Source organism: Ambystoma mexicanum, chromosome 9 (genome assembly GCF_040938575.1).
Source record: "Ambystoma mexicanum isolate Mex_15411 chromosome 9, UKY_AmexF1_1, whole genome shotgun sequence".
NCBI lineage: Eukaryota > Metazoa > Chordata > Amphibia > Caudata > Ambystomatidae > Ambystoma > Ambystoma mexicanum.
Genome location: NC_090931.1, coordinates 1,516,163,249 through 1,516,185,683, shown reverse-complemented (window position 1 = coordinate 1,516,185,683; position 22,435 = coordinate 1,516,163,249). Strand labels below are relative to the sequence as shown.

General features: G+C 53.6%; 1 protein-coding gene across 2 annotated transcripts in view; it reads right to left on the bottom strand.

Annotated features, from left to right (window-relative positions):
* LOC138489395 (zinc finger protein 551-like) overlaps positions 1-22,435 on the bottom strand; it is a 151,197-nt gene that overhangs the window by 8,941 nt on the left and 119,821 nt on the right. Inside the window, exon 2 of one of the 2 annotated variants that reach the window (XR_011274790.1) lies at positions 7,573-8,540. The exons of the other annotated variant lie outside the window; for it this stretch is intronic. The gene's annotated coding sequence lies outside the window, so the exon portion shown is untranslated. Of the gene's footprint in view, positions 1-7,572; positions 8,541-22,435 lie in introns of those variants that run through there. 2 annotated transcript variants of the gene reach the window in all.

Genomic DNA, 22,435 nt, shown 5'->3' with positions numbered 1-22,435 from the left:
TATTTGGAAGGAATAATATTACAGAATTTTCCTGTGGTACTGCTCTGCGTGTACGCCTGATCTGTGTGGGTGGAAGCAGGGAGCAGGCTCCTGTGTGCTGGGAGTATTTGGAAGGAATAATATTACAGCATCTTCCTGTGGTGCTGCTCTGCTGGTACCCTTGATCTGTGTGGGTGGAAGCAGGGAGCAGGCTCCTGTGTGTTTGGAGTATTTGGAAGGAATAATATTACAGCATGTTCCTGTGGTGCTGCAAAATGCAGCATGTTCCTGTGGTGCTTGCTAAATGTCTAAAACAATGGGGTTTACATAGAGAACAATAAGGACAATAAGGAAACATTTTAATCGGCAAACTAGAAAAACAACAATAGACACTTGTTAAATTGAACTATCTTGGCATTGAAAGTTAGTTAAACCCCATAATGGCACCACTTAGAGGATTTGAAAGAAGATATGGGGTGTTTTCATTATCCCCGAATACACCCTATAATTGTATATGACGTTGAATGGGACATATAGATAATTGGCAAAAAGAGATGAAAGGAAAGATTAGCAGCCAATCCTTGACTTTCCTAGAATAACCCCTATACAATATGTAATTGTAATGGGTTATTTATAACGCACTTAATACCCAGTAGTTTCTAAGCGCGGACCCGGGGATTGAACCTGTGATGACTAGTGTCATCTTGCTTTCAAGGCGAGCACGTTGCCCCTGAGATATCCTCCCGATTTAGGCACATGTGTATCTGTCATGGTGCATATTAGACAAGGTATTTTTAAAATTAAAATCATAAAAGCCATGGATAATTAATTAAATTGTCAGACATTTTATTAAACAGACACGGGTTGGAAAAACGCCTCTCTAGCCCTATCCTAAAGTAGAGTTTCCCTGCCTAGGAAACTAAAACTAAAGTTCAGTCTGTGTCCAAGACATTCTAATCTGACCCTCACACTAGAAACAAACAACTAAGGGTGCAAGGAGATGTCTCTGACTTGATGTTTGGTAAAAAGTGTTCATAAAAATAAAACAATAAATCCAACAAATGTTTTTTCATTGGATCCAGAGGGTGGTTCCCCTCCTCTGTATTTTTAGGTAGGATGGCATACTGGATTTGTGTAACCTTGAAGGATTATATGGCATACTCCTCTAGCATACATCCTCTTATGGGTTTTTCAGATCTCCTGGTGTACTCCCCTGCCGGGTATATTGCCACAATGTTACAATCTGTACACAGCTTTGATGGACCGCCTGGTATACTCCTCTGCCAGAAATACTTCTCTGGGGTTTTGTAGATACGCTGATACACTTCCCTGCCAGGCGTCTTTCTCTAAATGCCAGATGCCTGGTGTATTCCTTTTGCCAGGACTTCTCGTTGGTTTCACTTTCCTTTTCAATATGCTATGGCAGCATCTACTTTGTTGTACTCAATATATTTACTTTGGCCAATACTTGCTTCAGCTTTTCCCCACATTGGCATCTCATGTTTTTGTTTGGGATTTGTTGCTGCACTTTATCTTATCAGCATTTAAATATTCTTCTTATTGAACATTGAGTTAACAATGGGCCTCATTATGGGTTTGGCGACCGGGACCGGCTTGCCTACTATGGCACCAGCACCCTTGTTTCCAGATCAGCAAAGTTTGAGTCGGCCTGCCATGACCGCCGTGCCTGACAGGTCTGACCCTGCTGGGTGCTGCGGCCATGGTAGGCAAGCCGGTCCCGGAAGCAACAGCACCGTTAGCAACGGTGCTGGTGCTTCTGTGTCCCCACTCCCATACTCTATGGGAATGGGGACTTACATTTACCGGTGCCTGACTTCCCGGGATGGCAGACTTGGAATCTCCTGGTGGCACCGTGAAGTCAGGCGCCGGTAGCATTTTACGAGTCTGATAGCAACCCGCCGGTAGCACCGGCAGGGTTACCGCTGGACTCGTAATGAGCTCCATTGAGTTCTGTCTGTATTTAAACTGCTTTTGAGCATTGTCCATATTAGGAATCTCACACAGTTTATTCACTTGATTGCATGCATGTCGGTATGCCCTGGGACCCCATCATCTCTGGGCATACTCACTGGTAGTTCACAGTGTCTCTGACTTATGGCATGTGTATGCAGTGAAGCTTCATCCCTGGGTCGGCTTTTTGTACGATGCAGACGTTCACCCAGCATTTCCTGCAGCTACACATTCAGTCGCCAGCTTCCTTCTGCAGCTTGGACCGGAGCTGTTTCCTGGCAGGACCTCACCTCCGGGTGCTCCGCTGCAGCTCCCAGTGCCTCCACGGTCCTTCAGGTGTGCCTGCTGAGCCTCTCCTTCCTTCACACCATGCCAATATATGTTACTCTCGTTCGCGGGCCGCCGCTTGGATCTGAGCGTTCTCTCTTTGTCTGATTTCTCCTGCATGGTTCTCTCCCGTACTGCCTGACTGTGTAGTGCAGAAGCCATTTTTAAAGGTCCTGCGCACAAACAACTATTCTGCATCGGGATTCGGGATTCTCTCTGTTTGCATGGATTCCTCTCTCCTCTTCTTCGTCTCAGTACCTCAGGTTTTATGGCAGCTGAAGTCCAGAGATGTCATTGGATTTCAAATAGAGAAACATCAGAAACAGGAGGTGTTATATGTGTGTTGTGAATGTTTGCACCATAAATGGGATTTTGACTAGATTGACAGTATGCCATTAGAATTGTGGTTATTATAGGGATTTCATCGGAAGAATACCGCATCTCGTCTTATGGAGTCATCCCCTCCTCCCGGTAGTTGTCCCCTTCCATGTGATCCTCCCTCATATAACCACCCCAGGGTCAGGATCAGGTAGCAGCTACTGTCCCTTGACACATGGGAGGAGGTCACCCCTGGGGAATCAGTGATGACTCCAGGGGATTCATCACAGCAGTCTGGGATAAACAGTCCAGTACAGTGACTCAAAGACACTGCCTCATGGGTCTGGGTCAAAGTGCAGGTAGTCCAGAACAGCAGAAACCCATTTCCTGGGAGTCTAGGAATGACATCCAGGAACGTCGAACATAAAACCATGCCTCAGAAGCCTGGGAAATGTAGAAAGACAGTAACCAGAACACCTGCCAAATGAATGCATGAATAAGGAATTGTAAACATAGGAAAGAGGCACCAAAGCCCTCTGGTAAAGCTCGCTGGAGGAAAGAGTGGGTTTCTGTGGATCTAACAGGGACACGTGGAAAGGACGGGTGTCACAATAGTAAGACTAAGAGCCAAAACCAATTAAGTGTCGAGTTGGACCCAGGCTGAAATGCTGAAAAGGGCCACTACCCTGAGTGACCAGCTGCATGTAAATGGGGAAGACCTACGCAGTGTGAGTGAGGTACAGAATGAATGCAGCTTTCTCGCGAGAGCCACCAGGGATGATGTAGACGTAAGGATAAAAGGGGAGGTGGGATGGGGAGGAAGAGGCAATCCATTAAAGTAGAGAGAAGCACATGCTTAAGGGAGGGAAGAGAGAATATTGAGAAACTATTGTAAATGGGTCAAATGATGTGGAGGTAAGTGTGAAACCTATCAGGTTTACGGGAGAATCTCAAGTACTCTGGAAGGTGACCTCTCGCAAAAAAACAAAATAATTAGTTGGCTGAACATTCAAAAGGGTTCCAACAAAAGCAAGTCCATACTGCAGAGCATGGATGTCTATGAATAGAATAACTGGATGAGCCTTGCAGATCCTACACTGACAGGAGATCAGTGGCAGACAGGGCTGCAGTCAACAAAGCAAGACTATCCCCTCTTACCTGACCATCCCCCGATGGGTCCCAAATAGTTCAGTAAAGATGCAGGGAGGGGGAATCTTGCAAGGGCAAATGAAGGTATAGGTAAAAAGCCCCCACCCTTGAGAACAATAGACTGCAGCCTCATCAAGCACCCTGACAGCCATATCTCCACGGGACAATGGAAAGATACCCCATACGCACTCTACTGAGACTGCCCCAGAAGCATGAAACCCATGACCACTCAATCCCCAGCCCACCCTTGAACCTCAGTATCCTAACCCCTATGGAAACTACCACAATCCACTTCCCATTTCCCATACAAGACCCTGTAAAGCTCCCTCACTAGCCCTCCAGGGATTTCCTCTGAGGTATGTCCAAAGAAGAGCACCTCTGACGTGCCTCCACTCTTAATCTCCCGAAACCTAGGATGACCATAAAGCAAAAAGGGCCCTCTTACTGCAGCCACCTTTCAACTCAAGAGGTGCCTTCTGCCTAAAGCCCCAACGTGCCCCAAGCATAAACTCAAGGGGATCCAGGATCCCTCCAATCCAACCCATCAAGTGACTGAGCAAAAGAACATCCCCCATGTAGGTTGCCTTGAGGAATGAAGGACACTCCCACCAATCTTTCAAACACGGCCCAACATTCACCTCTGCTGAACAGATCACCCCAGCACTGAAGCATCTAACAGGAAGGAGGATGAACCAAGGTGGGGGCACTACATCCCTACTGCCTCCCCCACTAGCTCTCAATTCCATTTAAAAGATGGGGGCAGAGGCCAATCCAGTGAATCCACCATCCCTTCCCCCCATATCAACCCACCGCTCTCTGGGTAAATATGAGGCTCATGAGTATCAGTCTTTAGTCAGGCACCACCCATGGCACAACCTACCCTTCAGCCATGATGTCATTATACCAAGGAAGAGGCATTGCTCACACTACACTATTGTAAGGGGGGGGGGGTTCAGTCCTTGCCTCTGCAGCATTGAGTTCCGGGTGCTGCTCAGATGTATTTAAGAGCAGACACCACTTTATTTCTTATACACGGTGATGAAACTCAATGCCTCTCATTCATCAAAACCGAAGAAAACCCCGTACAATTGATATTAGTGAACATAAAACTATAAAGGCACCAAACTAACCACTTATCATTCACCAGTTATCGTAACCTCTCGACTAACCCATGAACTGGCCAATTACAGAACACGAATCCATACATTACATAGGGGGTCATTACGAGGTTGGAGGTAATGGAAAAACGATGCTGGTAAGGGATTACCAGCACTGCATACCGCTCCGGGCTATTACGAGTCAGCAACCCGGTATTAGCACCGCCGCTGATACCGTGCACCCCCGTACCAGCATGCGCGTGGCCCTTCAGCCCGGCAATACGGGGATGGCGCAAACAGGAGGAGATAAAAAAATACCAGCCTCATGAAGGCGGTAATAAGGTATACCATGATGCTGGCATTACCAGCATCGCAAACTATCTGCAAACTGCAATGTGCAGTGTACCCAACTGCCACAGGTGCACACAATAAGCACAGGTGGAGGCAATGGAGTCTGGCCCAGCACAAAAGGAGAACACCCACACACCACACCCCATTGCACACCAAAATGATTCCACTTGCAGTAGCAATATTGGGGCTGGAGGACATGTTTGCATTGCTACATCAGCAACAACAACAACAACAGGGCACCACAGAGGAGACGCAGGAGGAGAAGGAGGGTGTGACAGGCCCAGCAAGCCCCACCAGTGCAGCCAGTGCTACCACGCAGGCAGCCCCCAATCCCTCGCATCAGAGCCCGTCCATTCAACCTAACCCCTGAGCAGATCCACACCCTGTATCGTCTGGACCGGGACACCATCACCACCATTGTGGACATGATACACGACGACATTGTCACCCTGATTGAAATACGCACCGCCATCCCACCTCTACTGAAGGTAGTGTCTGTGCTCCACTTCCTGACCACAGGCACCTACCAGCACACAGTGGGGTTCATGCATGGCATTTCACAACCCTTATTTTCTCACATGCTGAACCAAGTGCTGGATGCCCTCCTGAAGCACTCAAGGAACTACATATCCCTACCACGGACTGCCCAGGAGATCTTTGACACGAAAGTTGGATTCCATGCACTGGCAGGCATGCCAAATTTTATTGACTGCACCCATGTTGAATTGGTGGTCCCGCATGCCACGGAGGTGGTGTGCCGCAATTGTGAGCTATATCACTCCATCAATGTACAGATTGTATGTGACTCCAGCAAGATCATCACACATTGTTGTGCCCGATTTCCCTGATCAATTCATGACGAAATGGTGCTGCGCAACTCCATGCTACCATGCTACATGGAGCGACATGCAGGACGACGTGCCTGGTTGCTTGGTAAGTCACATGACAGGCACATGGCAGTGTAATGGGGGGAGAGATGCACACACCACCATGGCATCATTGTTGTGGTGACAGCACAATGTCCACATCGCAAAACACTGTGCCCCAAAGCATCCCAAACTGAACATGGCAACCAATCCCCATAGCAATGATGGAAGCTGCACACCAATTACAACATGCCTAACTTCCAACCAGCCCACATCCCACAACACGTCCACCACCCATCATCAGACCTCACCCTCCGTAACACAATCCAGCAACATGCTGTGAGTATGCACAATGTAAATGTCCAAAGCAATTCACAACACAGGACAAGCATCCATGAGAGTGCACAAATCAATCCCACCAAGGGAATACACTGCTTGTCACAGAGCCCACACCACAGTAGCGCTGCATGCCACCATGGGAATAATAAGTGCTGAATGATAACTAATGCTGAGACTACTGCCAACGCTGCCAGTAATAAAATCATACTGATCACTACACATCACATAATTAAAACAAACGCAGCGGTATGTGGTCACAGTGCATGAGCAACATCAAGGGAGTGTACACCCTGTATCATCTTGAAGACATAATCCACACCATAAGACCATGGCACAGCACACATTGTAGCAAGGTAAAATGTGTGCATACAACCAGGGACATGTGCATGTGAACAACAAATATTTGCAGGCATGTGTTATAAGTACAGGTGTCCATTGGGAATTGTATAACACATACCTCATTTTGCACCCATGCAGGTAATATCCCTTGAAGACGTGGCTCCTCACCCCTGTCTGGAACCTGCAGAACAGGCACGAAGAGGACTACAATCATTCCCATACCCGTACCCGTGTGGTCATCGAGCAGACCTTTGGCCTGTTGAAGGCACGTTTTCGCTGTCTTAGCCGGTCGGGTGGGGCATTCCTCTACAGGCATGAGAAGGTGGCCAAGATCATCATGGCATGTGTCATGCTGCACAACATGTGTATCCAACGGAACGTGCCCCTGCCCCCTGACATTGAACTGCAACCACCAGGTGATGATGAAGAAGATGAAGAAGATGTGGTCACACATCATTGCGGTGGCGATGCACAGGAGGGATGTGCTGTGCGACATTCTGTGATTGGCCAATACTTCTAAGACACATGTGTGCAGATGGTGCCATGAATGTGGGACTGAGGGCACTGGGTGTGGGAGTACATGGACACTATACACTGTAAACCAATAAATGACACATACACAATAAGGAATGTCCAGTCAAGTATGTTTTCAGGTACACAACGGGTGTATTTAACAGTAAAAAGTAAAAATTGCTCATACCCTCCACCTCACACAGACACCCTCCCCTCTCCTCCTCTCCCCAGACGCCCCCTCCCCCCTCAACTCCCCCACACACACCATTCCCCCTCTCCCTCCCCAGCAACTCCCTCACACAGCCCATCCCCCCTGCCCCCACAACTCCCCCACACATGGCATGCAATGTTATGCCTCTCCATTCTGCATAGGTGTGCACATTCAGGCTGAGCCTGCAACTAATGGCCTGTGCCTGACTCCTGGGGTGGCATGTTGGAGCGGCACATGGTGTGCACAGACCTGCGCAGGGGGCTTATCTGTGCTGAGCTAGAGGAACATGCCGTAGACGCAAGCTCAACTGCCGGGGCAGGACGCAGAGCCTCCATGGCATCTGCAATCCTGCCAAGGACCTGCTGCACTGCCGACAGCTCCTCACAGATCTTCTGTGTGCTCGCCTCTATGGTCCCTTTCATGGCCGCAGTGTTGTCTCTGTCCTCCCTCCTCGTCACATCAGCATCAGTGACATACTGCTTCACTAGGCCAGTCAACTCCTGCTGGCACCCCTCCATCTGTGTAATCCTGAACTCCCTATCCCGGACCCCTTTGGAGGTGGATGGCTGGTGTGGCAAGGGGCCCATATCTGGTGTGTCCTGTGTGGGGCTGCAGGCCCCTGCTTCAGCCTCTCTTCCCAATGGACATGAGACGTGCCATTGGGTGTGCTCATGGGTGTGAACTGTTGTTCTTGCGTTGGGCTGGGTGTGCCAAGGAATTCCAGGGAGCATGAGTCCTCCTCAGGGACACAGGCCTCGCCTTCTGTAAGGACCTCATCACCACTCTGTGGCGCAGTGGCAGCTGCCTCCCGAACAGAACTGGTGGCTGCAGACAGGGTCCCATCTGCCACAGGCTCTTCAGCTGAGGATACCACAGGTGTTGGTATTTGTGCAGTAGTGGATGAGCTATCACGCCCCTGTTCCATGCCATCCATTGGCGCCTTTCTCCTCTGTTGCTGATCTGCCTTGCCAGTGCCCTTGGAGTTGGAGGGCCTGTTGGTTTCTTCCCTGGACTTGGCCCTCTTGCTACGTGTGGTGGCCTGTGCTGCTGAGTCCTCTGCATTGCTGTCGGTATCTCGGCCTGTGCGGGACCATAAGAGGGACGGCATCAGTGATGGTTGTACATGCATCATGCATACAATGGTATTAGTGCAGTTGTACACATTTGATCACTTGCTGTCCTACTCTTGTGACATACAGGTTATCTGCCATTCATTGGGGTTGCACAGGCATACGTTAGGTTCACACATGTGAGGTGATGTGTGCTGTGAGACATGCCTTTGTGTTGTGGACTGGGTGCAGTGTGACACATGCCGTTTCCCTGTCTGTGGTGTGTGTCAGTGGCACTGCCTCACTTGCCACTCTCCTCCCTGAGACATGGATCACACACCATGGCACTGCCTCACTTGCCACTCTCCTCCCTGAGACATGGATCACACACACCATGGCACTGCCTCACTTGCCACTCTCCACCCTGAGACATGAATCGCCCACACCATGACACTGCCTCACTTGCCACTTTCCTCCCTGAGACATGGATCACCCACCATGGCACTGCCGCACTTGCCACTCTCCTTCCTGAGACATGGATCACCCACCATGGCACTGCCTCACTTGCCTCTCTCCTCCCCGAGACATGGATGACACACACCATGGCACTACCTCACTTGCCACTCTCCTCCCCGAGACAAGGATCACCCACCATGTCACTGCCTCACTTGCCACTCTCCTCCCTGAGACATGGATCACCCACCATGGCACTGCCTCGCTTGCCAGTCTCCTCCCTGAGACATGAATCACACATACCATGGCACCGCCTCACTTGCCACTCTCCTCCATGAGACATGGATCACACCCACACCATGTCACTGCCTAACTTGCCACTCTCCTCCCTGAGACATGGATCACACACACCATGGCACTACCTCACTTGCCACTCTCCTTCCTGAGACATGGATCACACACCATGGCACTGCCTCACCTGCCAATCTCCTCCCCGAGACAAGGATCACCCACCATGGCACTGCCTCACTTGCCACTCTCCTCCCTGAGACATGGATCACACACACCATGGCACTACCTCACTTGCCACTCTCCTACCCGAGACATGGATCACCCAACATGGCACTGCCTCACTTGCCACTCTCCTCCCTGAGACATGGATCACACACACCATGGCACTGCCTCACTTGCCACTCTCCTCCCTGAGACATGGATCACACACACCATGGCACTGCCTCACTTGCCACTCTCCTCCCTGAGACATGGATCACACACACCATGGCACTGCCTCACTTGCCAATCTCCTCCCTGAGACATAGATCACCCACCATGGCAATGCCTCGCTTGCCACTTTCCTCCCTGAGACATGAATCACACACACCATGGCACCACCTCACTTGCCACTCTCCTCCCTGAGACATGGATCACACACACACATGTCACTGCCTCACTTACCACTCTCCTGCCTGAGACATGGATCACACACACCAGGGCACTGCCTCACTTGCCACTCTCCTCCCTGAGACATGGATCACCAACCATGGCACTGCCTCACTTGACACTCTCCTCCCTGAGACATGGATCACACACAGCATGGCACTGCCTCACTTGCCACTCTGGATCACACACACCATGGCACTGCCTCACTTGCCACTCTCCTCCCTGAGACATGGATCACTAGCATGGCACTTCTTCACTTGCCACTCTCCTCCCTGAGACATGGATCACACACACCATGGCACTGCCTCACTTGCCACTCTCCCCCCTGAGACATGGATCACGCACCATGGCACTGCCTCACTTGCCACTCTCCTCCCTGAGACATGGATCACACACACCATGGCACTGCCTCACTTGCCACTCTCCTTCCTGAGACATGGATCACCCACCATGGCACTGACTCGCTTGCCACTCTCCTCCCTGAGACATGGATCACCCACCATGGCACTGACTCACCTGCTACTCTCCTCCATGAGACATGGATCACACACACCATGGCACTGCCTCACTTGCCACTCTCCTCCCTGAGACATGGATCACACACACCATGGCACTGCCTCACCTGCCACTCTCCTCCCCGAGAGAAGGATCACCCACCATGGCATTGCCTCACTTGCCACTCTCCTCCCTGAGACATGGATCACACACACCATGGCACTGCCTCACTTGCCACTCTGGATCACACACACCATGGCACTGCCTCACTTGCCACTCTCCTCCCTGAGACATGGATCACCAGCATGGCACTGCTTCACTTGCCACTCTCCTCCCTGAGACATGGATAACACACACCATGGCACTGCCTCACTTGCCACTCTCCTCCCTGAGACATGGATCACACACACCATGGCACTGCCTCACTTGCCACTCTCCCCCCTGAGACATGGATCACCCACCATGGCACTGCCTCACTTGCCACTCTCCTCCCTGAGACATGGATCACACACACCATGGCACTGCCTCACTTGCCACTCTCCTTCCTGAGACATGGATCACCCACCATGGCACTCACTCGCTTGCAACTCTCCTCCCTAAGACATGGATCACCCACCATGGCACTGACTCACCTGCCACTCTCCTCCCTGAGACATGGATCACACACACCATGGCACTGCCTCACCAACCACTCTCCTCCCCGAGACAAGGATCACCCACCATGGCACTGCCTCAATTGCCACTCTCCTCCCTGAGACATGGATCACACACACCATGGCACTGCCTCACTTGCCACTCTGGATCACACACACCATGGCACTGCCTCACTTGCCACTCTCCTCCCTGAGACATGGATCACCAGCATGGCAATGCTTCACTTGCCACTCTACTCCCTGAGACATGGATCACACACACCATGGCACTGCCTCACTTGCCACTCTCCTCCCGGAGACATGGATCACACACACCATGGCACTGCCTCACTTGCCACTCTCCTCCCCGAGACAAGGATCACCCACCATGGCACTGCCTCACTTGCCACTCTCCACCCTGAGACATGGATCACACACACCAGGGCACTACCTCACTTGCCACTCTCCTCCCCTAGACAAGGATCACCCACCATGGCACTGCCTCACTTGCCACTCCTCCCTGAGACATGGATCACACAACATGGCACTGCCACACTTGCCACTCTCCTCCCTGAGACATGGATCACACACACCATGGCACTGTCTCACTTGCCACTTTCCTCCCTGAGACATGCATTACCCACCATGGCACTGCCTCACTTGCCACTCTCCTCCCTGAGACATGGATCACACACACCATGGCACTGCCTCACTTGCCACTCTCCTCCCTGAGACATGGATCACACACACCATGGCACTGCCTCACTTGCCACTCTCCTCCCCGAGACATGGATCACACACACCATGGCACTGTCTCACTTGCCACTCTCCTCCCTGAGACATGGATCACCCACCATGGCACTGCCTCGCTTGCCACTCTCCTCCCTGAGACATGGATCACACACACCATGGCACTGTCTCACTTGCCACTCTCCTCCCTGAGACATGGATGACCCACCATGGCACTGCCTCACTTGCCACTCTCCTCCCTGAGACATGAATCACACACACCATGGCACCGCCTCACTTGCCACTCTCCTCCCTGAGACATGGATCACACACACACCATGTCACTGCCTAACTTGCCACTCTCCTCCCTGAGACATGGATCACACACACCATGGCACTGCCTCACTTGCCACTCTCCTTCCTGAGACATGGATCACCCACCATGGCACTGCCTCACTTGCCACTCTCCTCCCTGAGACATGGATCACACACACCATGGCACTGCCTCACCTGCCACTCTCCTCCCCGAGACAAGGATCACCAGCATGGCACTGCTTCACTTGCCACTCTCCTCCCTGAGACATGGATCACACACACCATGGCACTGCCTCACATGCCACTCTCCTCCCTGAGACATTGATCACACACACCATGGCACTGCCTCACTTGCCACTCTCCTCCCTGAAACATGGATCACACACACCATGGCACTGCCTCACTTGCCACTCTCCTTCCTGAGACATGGATCACCCACCATGGCACTGACTCGCTTGCCACTCTCCTCCCTGAGACATGCATCACCCACCATGGCACTGACTCACCTGCCACTCTCCTCCCTGAGACATGGATCACACACACCATGGCACTGTCTCACTTGCCACTTTCCTCCACGAGACATGCATCACCCACCATGGAACTGCCTCACTTGCCACTCTCTTCCCTGAGATATGGATCACACACACCATGGCACTGCCTCACTTGCCACTCTCCTCCCTGAGACATGGATCACACAAACCATGGTACTGCCTCACTTGCCACTCTCCTCCCCGAGACATGGATCACACACACCATGGCACTGTCTCACTTGCCACTCTCCTCCCTGAGACATGGATCACCCACCATGGCACTGCCTCACTTGCCACTCTCCTCCCCGAGACATGGATCACACACACCGCCTCACTTGCCACTCTCCTCTCTGAGACATGGATCACCCACCATGGCACTGCCTCGCTTGCCACTCTCCTCCCTGAGACATGGATCACCAACCATGGCACTGCCTCACTTGCCACTCTCCTCCCTGAGACATGGATCACCCACCATGGCACTGCCTCACTTGCCACTCTCCTCCCGGAGACATGGATCACACACACCATGGCACTGCCTCACTTGCCACTCTCCTCCCCGAGACAAGGATCACCCACCATGGCACTGCCTCACTTGCCACTCTCCACCCTGAGACATGGATCACACACACCAGGGCACTACCTCACTTGCCACTCTCCTCCCCTAGACAAGGATCACCCACCATGGCACTGCCTCACTTGCCACTCCTCCCTGAGACATGGATCACACAACATGGCACTGCCACACTTGCCACTCTCCTCCCTGAGACATGGATCACACACACCATGGCACTGTCTCACTTGCCACTTTCCTCCCTGAGACATGCATTACCCACCATGGCACTGCCTCACTTGCCACTCTCCTCCCTGAGACATGGATCACACACACCATGGCACTGCCTCACTTGCCACTCTCCTCCCTGAGACATGGATCACACACACCATGGCACTGCCTCACTTGCCACTCTCCTCCCCGAGACATGGATCACACACACCATGGCACTGTCTCACTTGCCACTCTCCTCCCTGAGACATGGATCACCCACCATGGCACTGCCTCGCTTGCCACTCTCCTCCCTGAGACATGGATCACACACACCATGGCACTGTCTCACTTGCCACTCTCCTCCCTGAGACATGGATGACCCACCATGGCACTGCCTCACTTGCCACTCTCCTCCCTGAGACATGAATCACACACACCATGGCACCGCCTCACTTGCCACTCTCCTCCCTGAGACATGGATCACACACACACCATGTCACTGCCTAACTTGCCACTCTCCTCCCTGAGACATGGATCACACACACCATGGCACTGCCTCACTTGCCACTCTCCTTCCTGAGACATGGATCACCCACCATGGCACTGCCTCACTTGCCACTCTCCTCCCTGAGACATGGATCACACACACCATGGCACTGCCTCACCTGCCACTCTCCTCCACGAGACAAGGATCACCAGCATGGCACTGCTTCACTTGCCACTCTCCTCCCTGAGACATGGATCACACACACCATGGCACTGCCTCACATGCCACTCTCCTCCCTGAGACATTGATCACACACACCATGGCACTGCCTCACTTGCCACTCTCCTCCCTGATACATGGATCACACACACCATGGCACTGCCTCACTTGCCACTCTCCTTCCTGAGACATGGATCACCCACCATGGCACTGACTCGCTTGCCACTCTCCTCCCTGAGACATGCATCACCCACCATGGCACTGACTCACCTGCCACTCTCCTCCCTGAGACATGGATCACACACACCATGGCACTGTCTCACTTGCCACTTTCCTCCACGAGACATGCATCACCCACCATGGAACTGCCTCACTTGCCACTCTCTTCCCTGAGATATGGATCACACACACCATGGCACTGCCTCACTTGCCACTCTCCTCCCTGAGACATGGATCACACAAACCATGGTACTGCCTCACTTGCCACTCTCCTCCCCGAGACATGGATCACACACACCATGGCACTGTCTCACTTGCCACTCTCCTCCCTGAGACATGGATCACCCACCATGGCACTGCCTCACTTGCCACTCTCCTCCCCGAGACATGGATCACACACACCGCCTCACTTGCCACTCTCCTCTCTGAGACATGGATCACCCACCATGGCACTGCCTCGCTTGCCACTCTCCTCCCTGAGACATGGATCACCAACCATGGCACTGCCTCACTTGCCACTCTCCTCCCTGAGACATGGATCACCCACCATGGCACTGCCTCACTTGCCACTCTCCTCCCCGAGACATGGATCACACACACCACCTCACTTGCCACTCTTCTCTCTGAGACATGGATCACACACACCATGGCACTGTCTCACTTGCCACTCTCCTCCCTGAGACATGGATCACACACACCATGGCACTGCCTCACTTGCCACTCGCCTTCCTGAGACATGGATCACACACCATGGCACTGTCTCACCTGCCAATCTCCTCCCCGAGACAAGGATCACCCACCATGGCACTGCCTCACTGGCCACTCTCCTCCCTGAGACATGGATCACACACACCATGGCACTACCTCACTTGTCACTCTCCTCCCCGAGACAAGGATCACCCACCATGTCACTGCCTCACTTGCCACTCTCCTCCCTGAGACATGGATCACACACACCATGGCACTACCTCACTTGCCACTCTCCTCCCCGAGACAAGGATCACCCACCATGTCACTGCCTCACTTGCCACTCTCCTCCCTGAGACATGGATCACCCACCATGTCACTGCCTCACTTGCCACTCTCCCCCCTGAGACATGGATCACACACACTATGGCACTACCTCTCACTTGCCACTCTCCTCCCCGAGACAAGGATCACCCACCATGTCACTGCCTCACTTGCCACTCTCCTCCCTGAGACATGGATCACCCACTATGGCACTGCCTCGCTTGCCACTCTCCTCCCTGAGACATGAATCACAGACACCATGGCACCGCCTCACTTGCCCCTCTCCTCCATGAGACATGGATCACACCCACACCATGTCACTGCCTAACTTGCCACTCTCCTCCCTGAGACATGGATCACACACACCATGGCACTACCTCACTTGCCACTCTCCTTCCTGAGACATGGATCACACACCATGGCACTGCCTCACCTGCCAATCTCCTCCCAGAGACAAGGATCACCCACCATGGCACTGCCTCACTTGCCACTCTCCTCCTGAGACATGGATCACATATACCATGGCACTACCTCACTGGCCACTCTCCTCCCCGAGACAAGGATCACCCACCATGTCACTGCCTCACTTGCCACTCTCCTCCCTGAGACATGGATCACCCACCATGTCACTGCCTCACTTGCCACTCTCCCCCCTGAGACATGGATCACACACACTATGGCACTACCTCTCACTTCCAACTCTCCTCCCCGAGACAAGGATCACCCACCATGTCACTGCCTCACTTGCCACTCTCCTCCCTGAGACATGGATCACATACCATGGCACTGCCTCACTTGCCACTCTCCTCCCTGAAACATGGATCACACACACCATGGCACTACCTTACTTGCCACTTTCCTCCCTGAGACATGGATCACCCACCAGGGCACTGCCTTACTTGCCACTCTCCTCCCTGAGACAGGGATCACACACACCATGGCACTGCCTCACTTGCCACTCTCCTCCCTGAGACATGGATCACACACACCATGGCACTGCCTCACTTGCCACTCTCCTCCCTGAGACATGGATCACACACACCATGGCACTGCCTCACTTGCCAATCTCCTCCCTGAGACATGGATCACCCACCATGGCAATTCCTCGCTTGCCACTCTCCTCCCTGAGACATGAATCACACACACCATGGCACCACCTCACTTGCCACTCTCCTCCCTGAGACATGGATCACACACACACCATGTCACTGCCTCACTTACCACTCTCCTGCCTGAGACATGAATCACACACACCAGGGCACTGCCTCACTTGCCACTCTCCTCCCTGAGACATGGATCACCCACCATGGCAATGCCTCACTTGCCACTCTCCTCCCTGAGACATGGATCACACACACCATGGCAATGCCTCACTTGCCACTCTCCTCCCTGAGACATGGATCACCAGCATGGCACTGCTTCACTTGCCACTCTCCTCCCTGAGACATGGATCACACACACCATGGCACTGCCTCACTTGCCACTCTCCCCCCTGAGACATGGATCACACACACCATGGTACTGCCTCACTTGCCACTCTCCTCCCCGAGACATGGATCACACACACCATGGCACTGTCTCACTTGCCACTCTCCTCCCTGAGACATGGATCACCCACCAGGGCACTGCCTCACTTGCCACTCTCCTCCCTGAGACGTGGATCACACACACCATGGCACTGCTTCACTTGCCACTCTCCTCTCTGAGACATGGATCACCCACCATGGCACTGCCTCGCTTGCCACTCTCCTCCCTGGGACATGAATCACACACACGCCATGTCACTGCCTAATTTGCCATTCTCCTTCCTGAGACATGGATCACACACCATGGCACTGCCTCACCTGCCAATCTCCTCCCCGAGACAAGGATCACCCACCATGGCACTGCCTCACTGGCCACTCTCCTCCCTGAGACATGGATCACACACACCATGGCACTACCTCACTTGCCACTCTCCTCCCCGAGACAAGGATCACCCACCATGTCACTGCCTCACTTGCCACTCTCCTCCCTGAGACATGGATCACACACACCATGGCACTACCTCACTTGCCACTCTCCTCCCCGAGACAAGGATCACCCACCATGTCACTGCCTCACTTGCCACTCTCCTCCCTGAGACATGGATCACACACACCATGGCACTACCTCACTTGCCACTCTCCTCCCCGAGACAAGGATCACCCACCATGTCACTGCCTCACTTGCCACTCTCCTCCCTGAGACATGGATCACCCACCATGTCACTGCCTCACTTGCCACTCTCCTCCCTGAGACATGGATCACACACACCATGGCACTACCTCACTTGCCACTCTCCTCCCCGAGACAAGGATCACCCACCATGTCACTGCCTCACTTGCCATTCTCCTCCCTGAGACATGGATCACCCACCATGTCACTGCCTCACTTGCCACTCTCCTCCCTGAGACATGGATCACACACACCATGGCACTGCCTCACTTACCACTCTCCTCCCTGAGACATGGATCACCCACCATGGCACTGCCTCACTTGCCACTTTCCTCCCTGAGACATGGATCACCCACCATGGCACTGCCTCACTTTTGCCACTCTCCTCCCTGAGACATGGATCACCCACCATGTCACTGCCTCACTTGCCACTCTCCTCCCTGAGACATGGATCACCCACCATGTCACTGCCTCACTTGCCACTCTCCTCCCTGAGACATGGATCACACACACCATGGCACTACCTCACTTGCCACTCTCCTCCCAGAGACAAGGATCACCCACCATGTCACTGCCTCACTTGCCACTCTCCTCCCTGAGACATGGATCACCCACCATGTCACTGCCTCACTTGCCACTCTCCTCCCTGAGACATGGATCACACACACCATGGCACTGCCTTACTTGCCACTTTCCTCCCTGAGACATGGATCACCCACCATGGCACTGCCTCACTTGCCACTCTCCTCCCTGAGACATGGATCACCCACCATGTCACTGCCTCACTTGCCACTCTCCTCCCTGAGACATGGATCACCCACCATGTCACTGCCTCACTTGCCACTCTCCTCCCTGAGACATGGATCACACACACCATGGCACTGCCTAACCTGCCACTCTCCTCCCTGAGACATGAATCACACACACCATGGCACCGCCTCACTTGCCACTCTCCTCCATGAGACATGGATCACACCCACACCATGTCACTGCCTAACTTGCCACTCTCCTCCCTGAGACATGGATCACACACACCATGGCACTACCTCACTTGCCACTCTCCTTCCTGAGACATGGATCAACCACCATGGCACTGCCTCACCTGCCAATCTCCTCCCCGAGACAAGGATCACCCACCATGGCACTGCCTCACTTGCCACTCTCCTCCCTGAGACATGAATCACACACACCATGGCACTACCTCACTTGCCACTCTCCTCCCCGAGACAAGGATCACCCTCCAGGTCACTGCCTCACTTGCCACTAGCCTCCCTGAGACATGGATCACACACCATGGCACTGCCTCACTTGCCACTCTCCTCCCTGAGACATGGATCACACACACTATGGCACTGCCTCACTTGCCAATCTCCTCCCTGAGACATGGATCACCCACCATGGCAATGCCTCGCTTGCCACTCTCCTCCCTGAGACATGAATCACACACACCATGGCACCACCTCACTTGCCACTCTCCTCCCTGAGACATAGATCACACACACACCATGTCACTGCCTCACTTACCACTCTCCTGCCTGAGACATGGATCACACACACCAGGGCACTGCCTCACTTGCCACTCTCCTCCCTGAGACATGGATCACCAACCATGGCACTGCCTCACTTGCCACTCTCCTCCCTGAGACATGGATCACACACACCATGGCACTGCCTCACTTGCCACTCTGGATCACACACACCATGGCACTGCCTCACTTGCCACTCTCCTCTCTGAGACATGGATCACCAGCATGGCACTGCTTCACTTGCCACTCTCCTCGCTGAGACATGGATCACACACACCATGGCACTGCCTCACTTGCCACTCTCCTTCCTGAGACATGGTTCACCCACCATGGCACTGACTCGCTTGCCACTCTCCTCCCTGAGACATGGATCACCCACCATGGCACTGACTCACCTGCTACTCTCCTCCATGAGACATGGATCACACGCACCATGGCACTGCCTCACTTGCCACTCTCCTCCCTGAGACATGGATCACACACACCATGGCACTGCCTCACTTGCCACTCTCCTTCCTGAGACATGGTTCACCCACCATGGCACTGACTCGCTTGCCACTCTCCTCCCTGAGACATGGATCACCCACCATGGCACTGACTCACCTGCTACTCTCCTCCATGAGACATGGATCACACACACCATGGCACTGCCTCACTTGCCACTCTCCTCCCTGAGACATGGATCACACACACCATGGCACTGCCTCACTTGCCACTCTCCTCCCTGAGACATGGATCACACAAACCATGGCACTGCCTCACTTGCCAATCTCCTCCCTGAGACATGGATCACCCACCATGGCAATGCCTCGCTTGCCACTCTCCTCCCTGAGACATGAATCACACACACCATGGCACCACCTCACTTGCCACTCTCCTCCCTGAGACATGGATCACACACACACACCATGTCACTGCCTCACTTACCACTCTCCTGCCTGAGACATGGATCACACACACCAGGGCACTGCCTCACTTGCCACTCTCCTTCCTGAGACATGGATCACACACCACGGCACTGCCTCACCTGCCAATCTCCTCCCCGAGACAAGGATCACCCACCATGGCACTGCCTCACTGGCCACTCTCCTCCCTGAGACATGGATCACACACACCATGCACTACCTCACTTGCCACTCTCCTCCCCGAGACAAGGATCACCCACCATGTCACTGCCTCACTTGCCACTCTCCTCCCTGAGACATGGATCACACACACCATGGCACTACCTCACTTGCCACTCTCCTCCCCGAGACAAGGATCACCCACCATGTCACTGCCTCACTTGCCACTCTCCTCCCTGAGACATGGATCACCCACCATGTCACTGCCTCACTTGCCATTCTCCTCCCTGAGACATGGATCACACACACCATGGCACTACCTCACTTGCCACTCTCCTCCCCGAGACAAGGATCACCCACCATGTCACTGCCTCACTTGCCACTCTCCTCCCTGAGACATGGATCACACACACCATGGCACTGCCTTACTTGCCACTTTCCTCCCTGAGACATGGATCACCCACCATGGCACTGCCTCACTTGCCACTCTCCTCCCTGAGACATGGATCACCCACCATGGCACTGCCTCGCTTGCCACTCTCCTCCCTGAGACATGAATCACACACACCATGGCACCGCCTCGCTTGCCACTCTCCTCCATGAGACATGGATCACACCCACACCATGTCACTGCCTAACTTGCCACTCTCCTCCCTGAGACATGGATCACACACACCATGGCACTACCTCACTTGCCACTCTCCTCCCTGAGACATGCATCACCCACCATGGCACTGACTCACCTGCCACTCTCCTCCCTGAGACATGGATCACACACACCATGGCACTGTCTCACTTGCCACTTTCCTCCCTGAGACATGCATCACCCACCATGGAACTGCCTCACTTGCCACTCTCTTCCCTGAGATATGGATCACACACACCATGGCACTGCCTCACTTGCCACTCTCCTCCCTGAGACATGGATCACACAAACCATGGTACTGCCTCACTTGCCACTCTCCTCCCCGAGATATGGATCACACACACCATGGCACTGTCTCACTTGCCACTTTCCTCCCTGAGACATGGATCACCCACCATGGCACTGCCTCACTTGCCACTCTCCTCCCCGAGACATGGATCACACACACCGCCTCACTTGCCACTCTCCTCTCTGAGACATGGATCACCCACCATGGCACTGCCTCGCTTGCCACTCTCCTCCCTGAGACATGGATCACCAACCATTGCACTGCCTCACTTGCCACTCTCCTCCCTGAGACATGGATCACCCACCATGGCACTGCCTCACTTGCCACTCTCCTCCCCGAGACATGGATCACACACACCGCCTCACTTGCCACTCTCCTCTCTGAGACATGGATCACACACACCATGGCACTGTCTCACTTGCCACTCTCCTCCCTGAGACATGGATCACACACACCATGGCACTGCCTCACTTGCCACTCGCCTTCCTGAGACATGGATCACACACCATGGCACTGTCTCACCTGCCAATCTCCTCCCCGAGACAAGGATCACCCACCATGGCACTGCCTCACTGGCCACTCTCATCCCTGAGACATGGATCACACACACCATGGCACTACCTCACTTGTCACTCTCCTCCCCGAGACAAGGATCACCCACCATGTCACCGCCTCACTTGCCACTCTCCTCCCTGAGACATGGATCACACACACCATGGCACTACCTCACTTGCCACTCTCCTCCCCGAGACAAGGATCACCCACCATGTCACTGCCTCACTTGCCACTCTCCTCCCTGAGACATGGATCACCCACCATGTCACTGCCTCACTTGCCACTCTCCCCCCTGAGACATGGATCACACACACTATGGCACTACCTCTCACTTGCCACTCTCCTCCCCGAGACAAGGATCACCCACCATGTCACTGCCTCACTTGCCACTCTCCTCCCTGAGACATGGATCACCCACTATGGCACTGCCTCGCTTGCCACTCTCCTCCCTGAGACAAGAATCACAGACACCATGGCACCGCCTCACTTGCCCCTCTCCTCCATGAGACATGGATCACACCCACACCATGTCACTGCCTAACTTGCCACTCTCCTCCCTGAGACATGGATCACACACACCATGGCACTACCTCACTTGCCACTCTCCTTCCTGAGACATGGATCACACACCATGGCACTGCCTCACCTGCCAATCTCCTCCCAGAGACAAGGATCACCCACCATGGCACTGCCTCACTTGCCACTCTCCTCCTGAGACATGGATCACACACACCATGGCACTACCTCACTGGCCACTCTCCTCCCCGAGACAAGGATCACCCACCATGTCACTGCCTCACTTGCCACTCTCCTCCCTGAGACATGGATCACCCACCATGTCACTGCCTCACTTGCCAC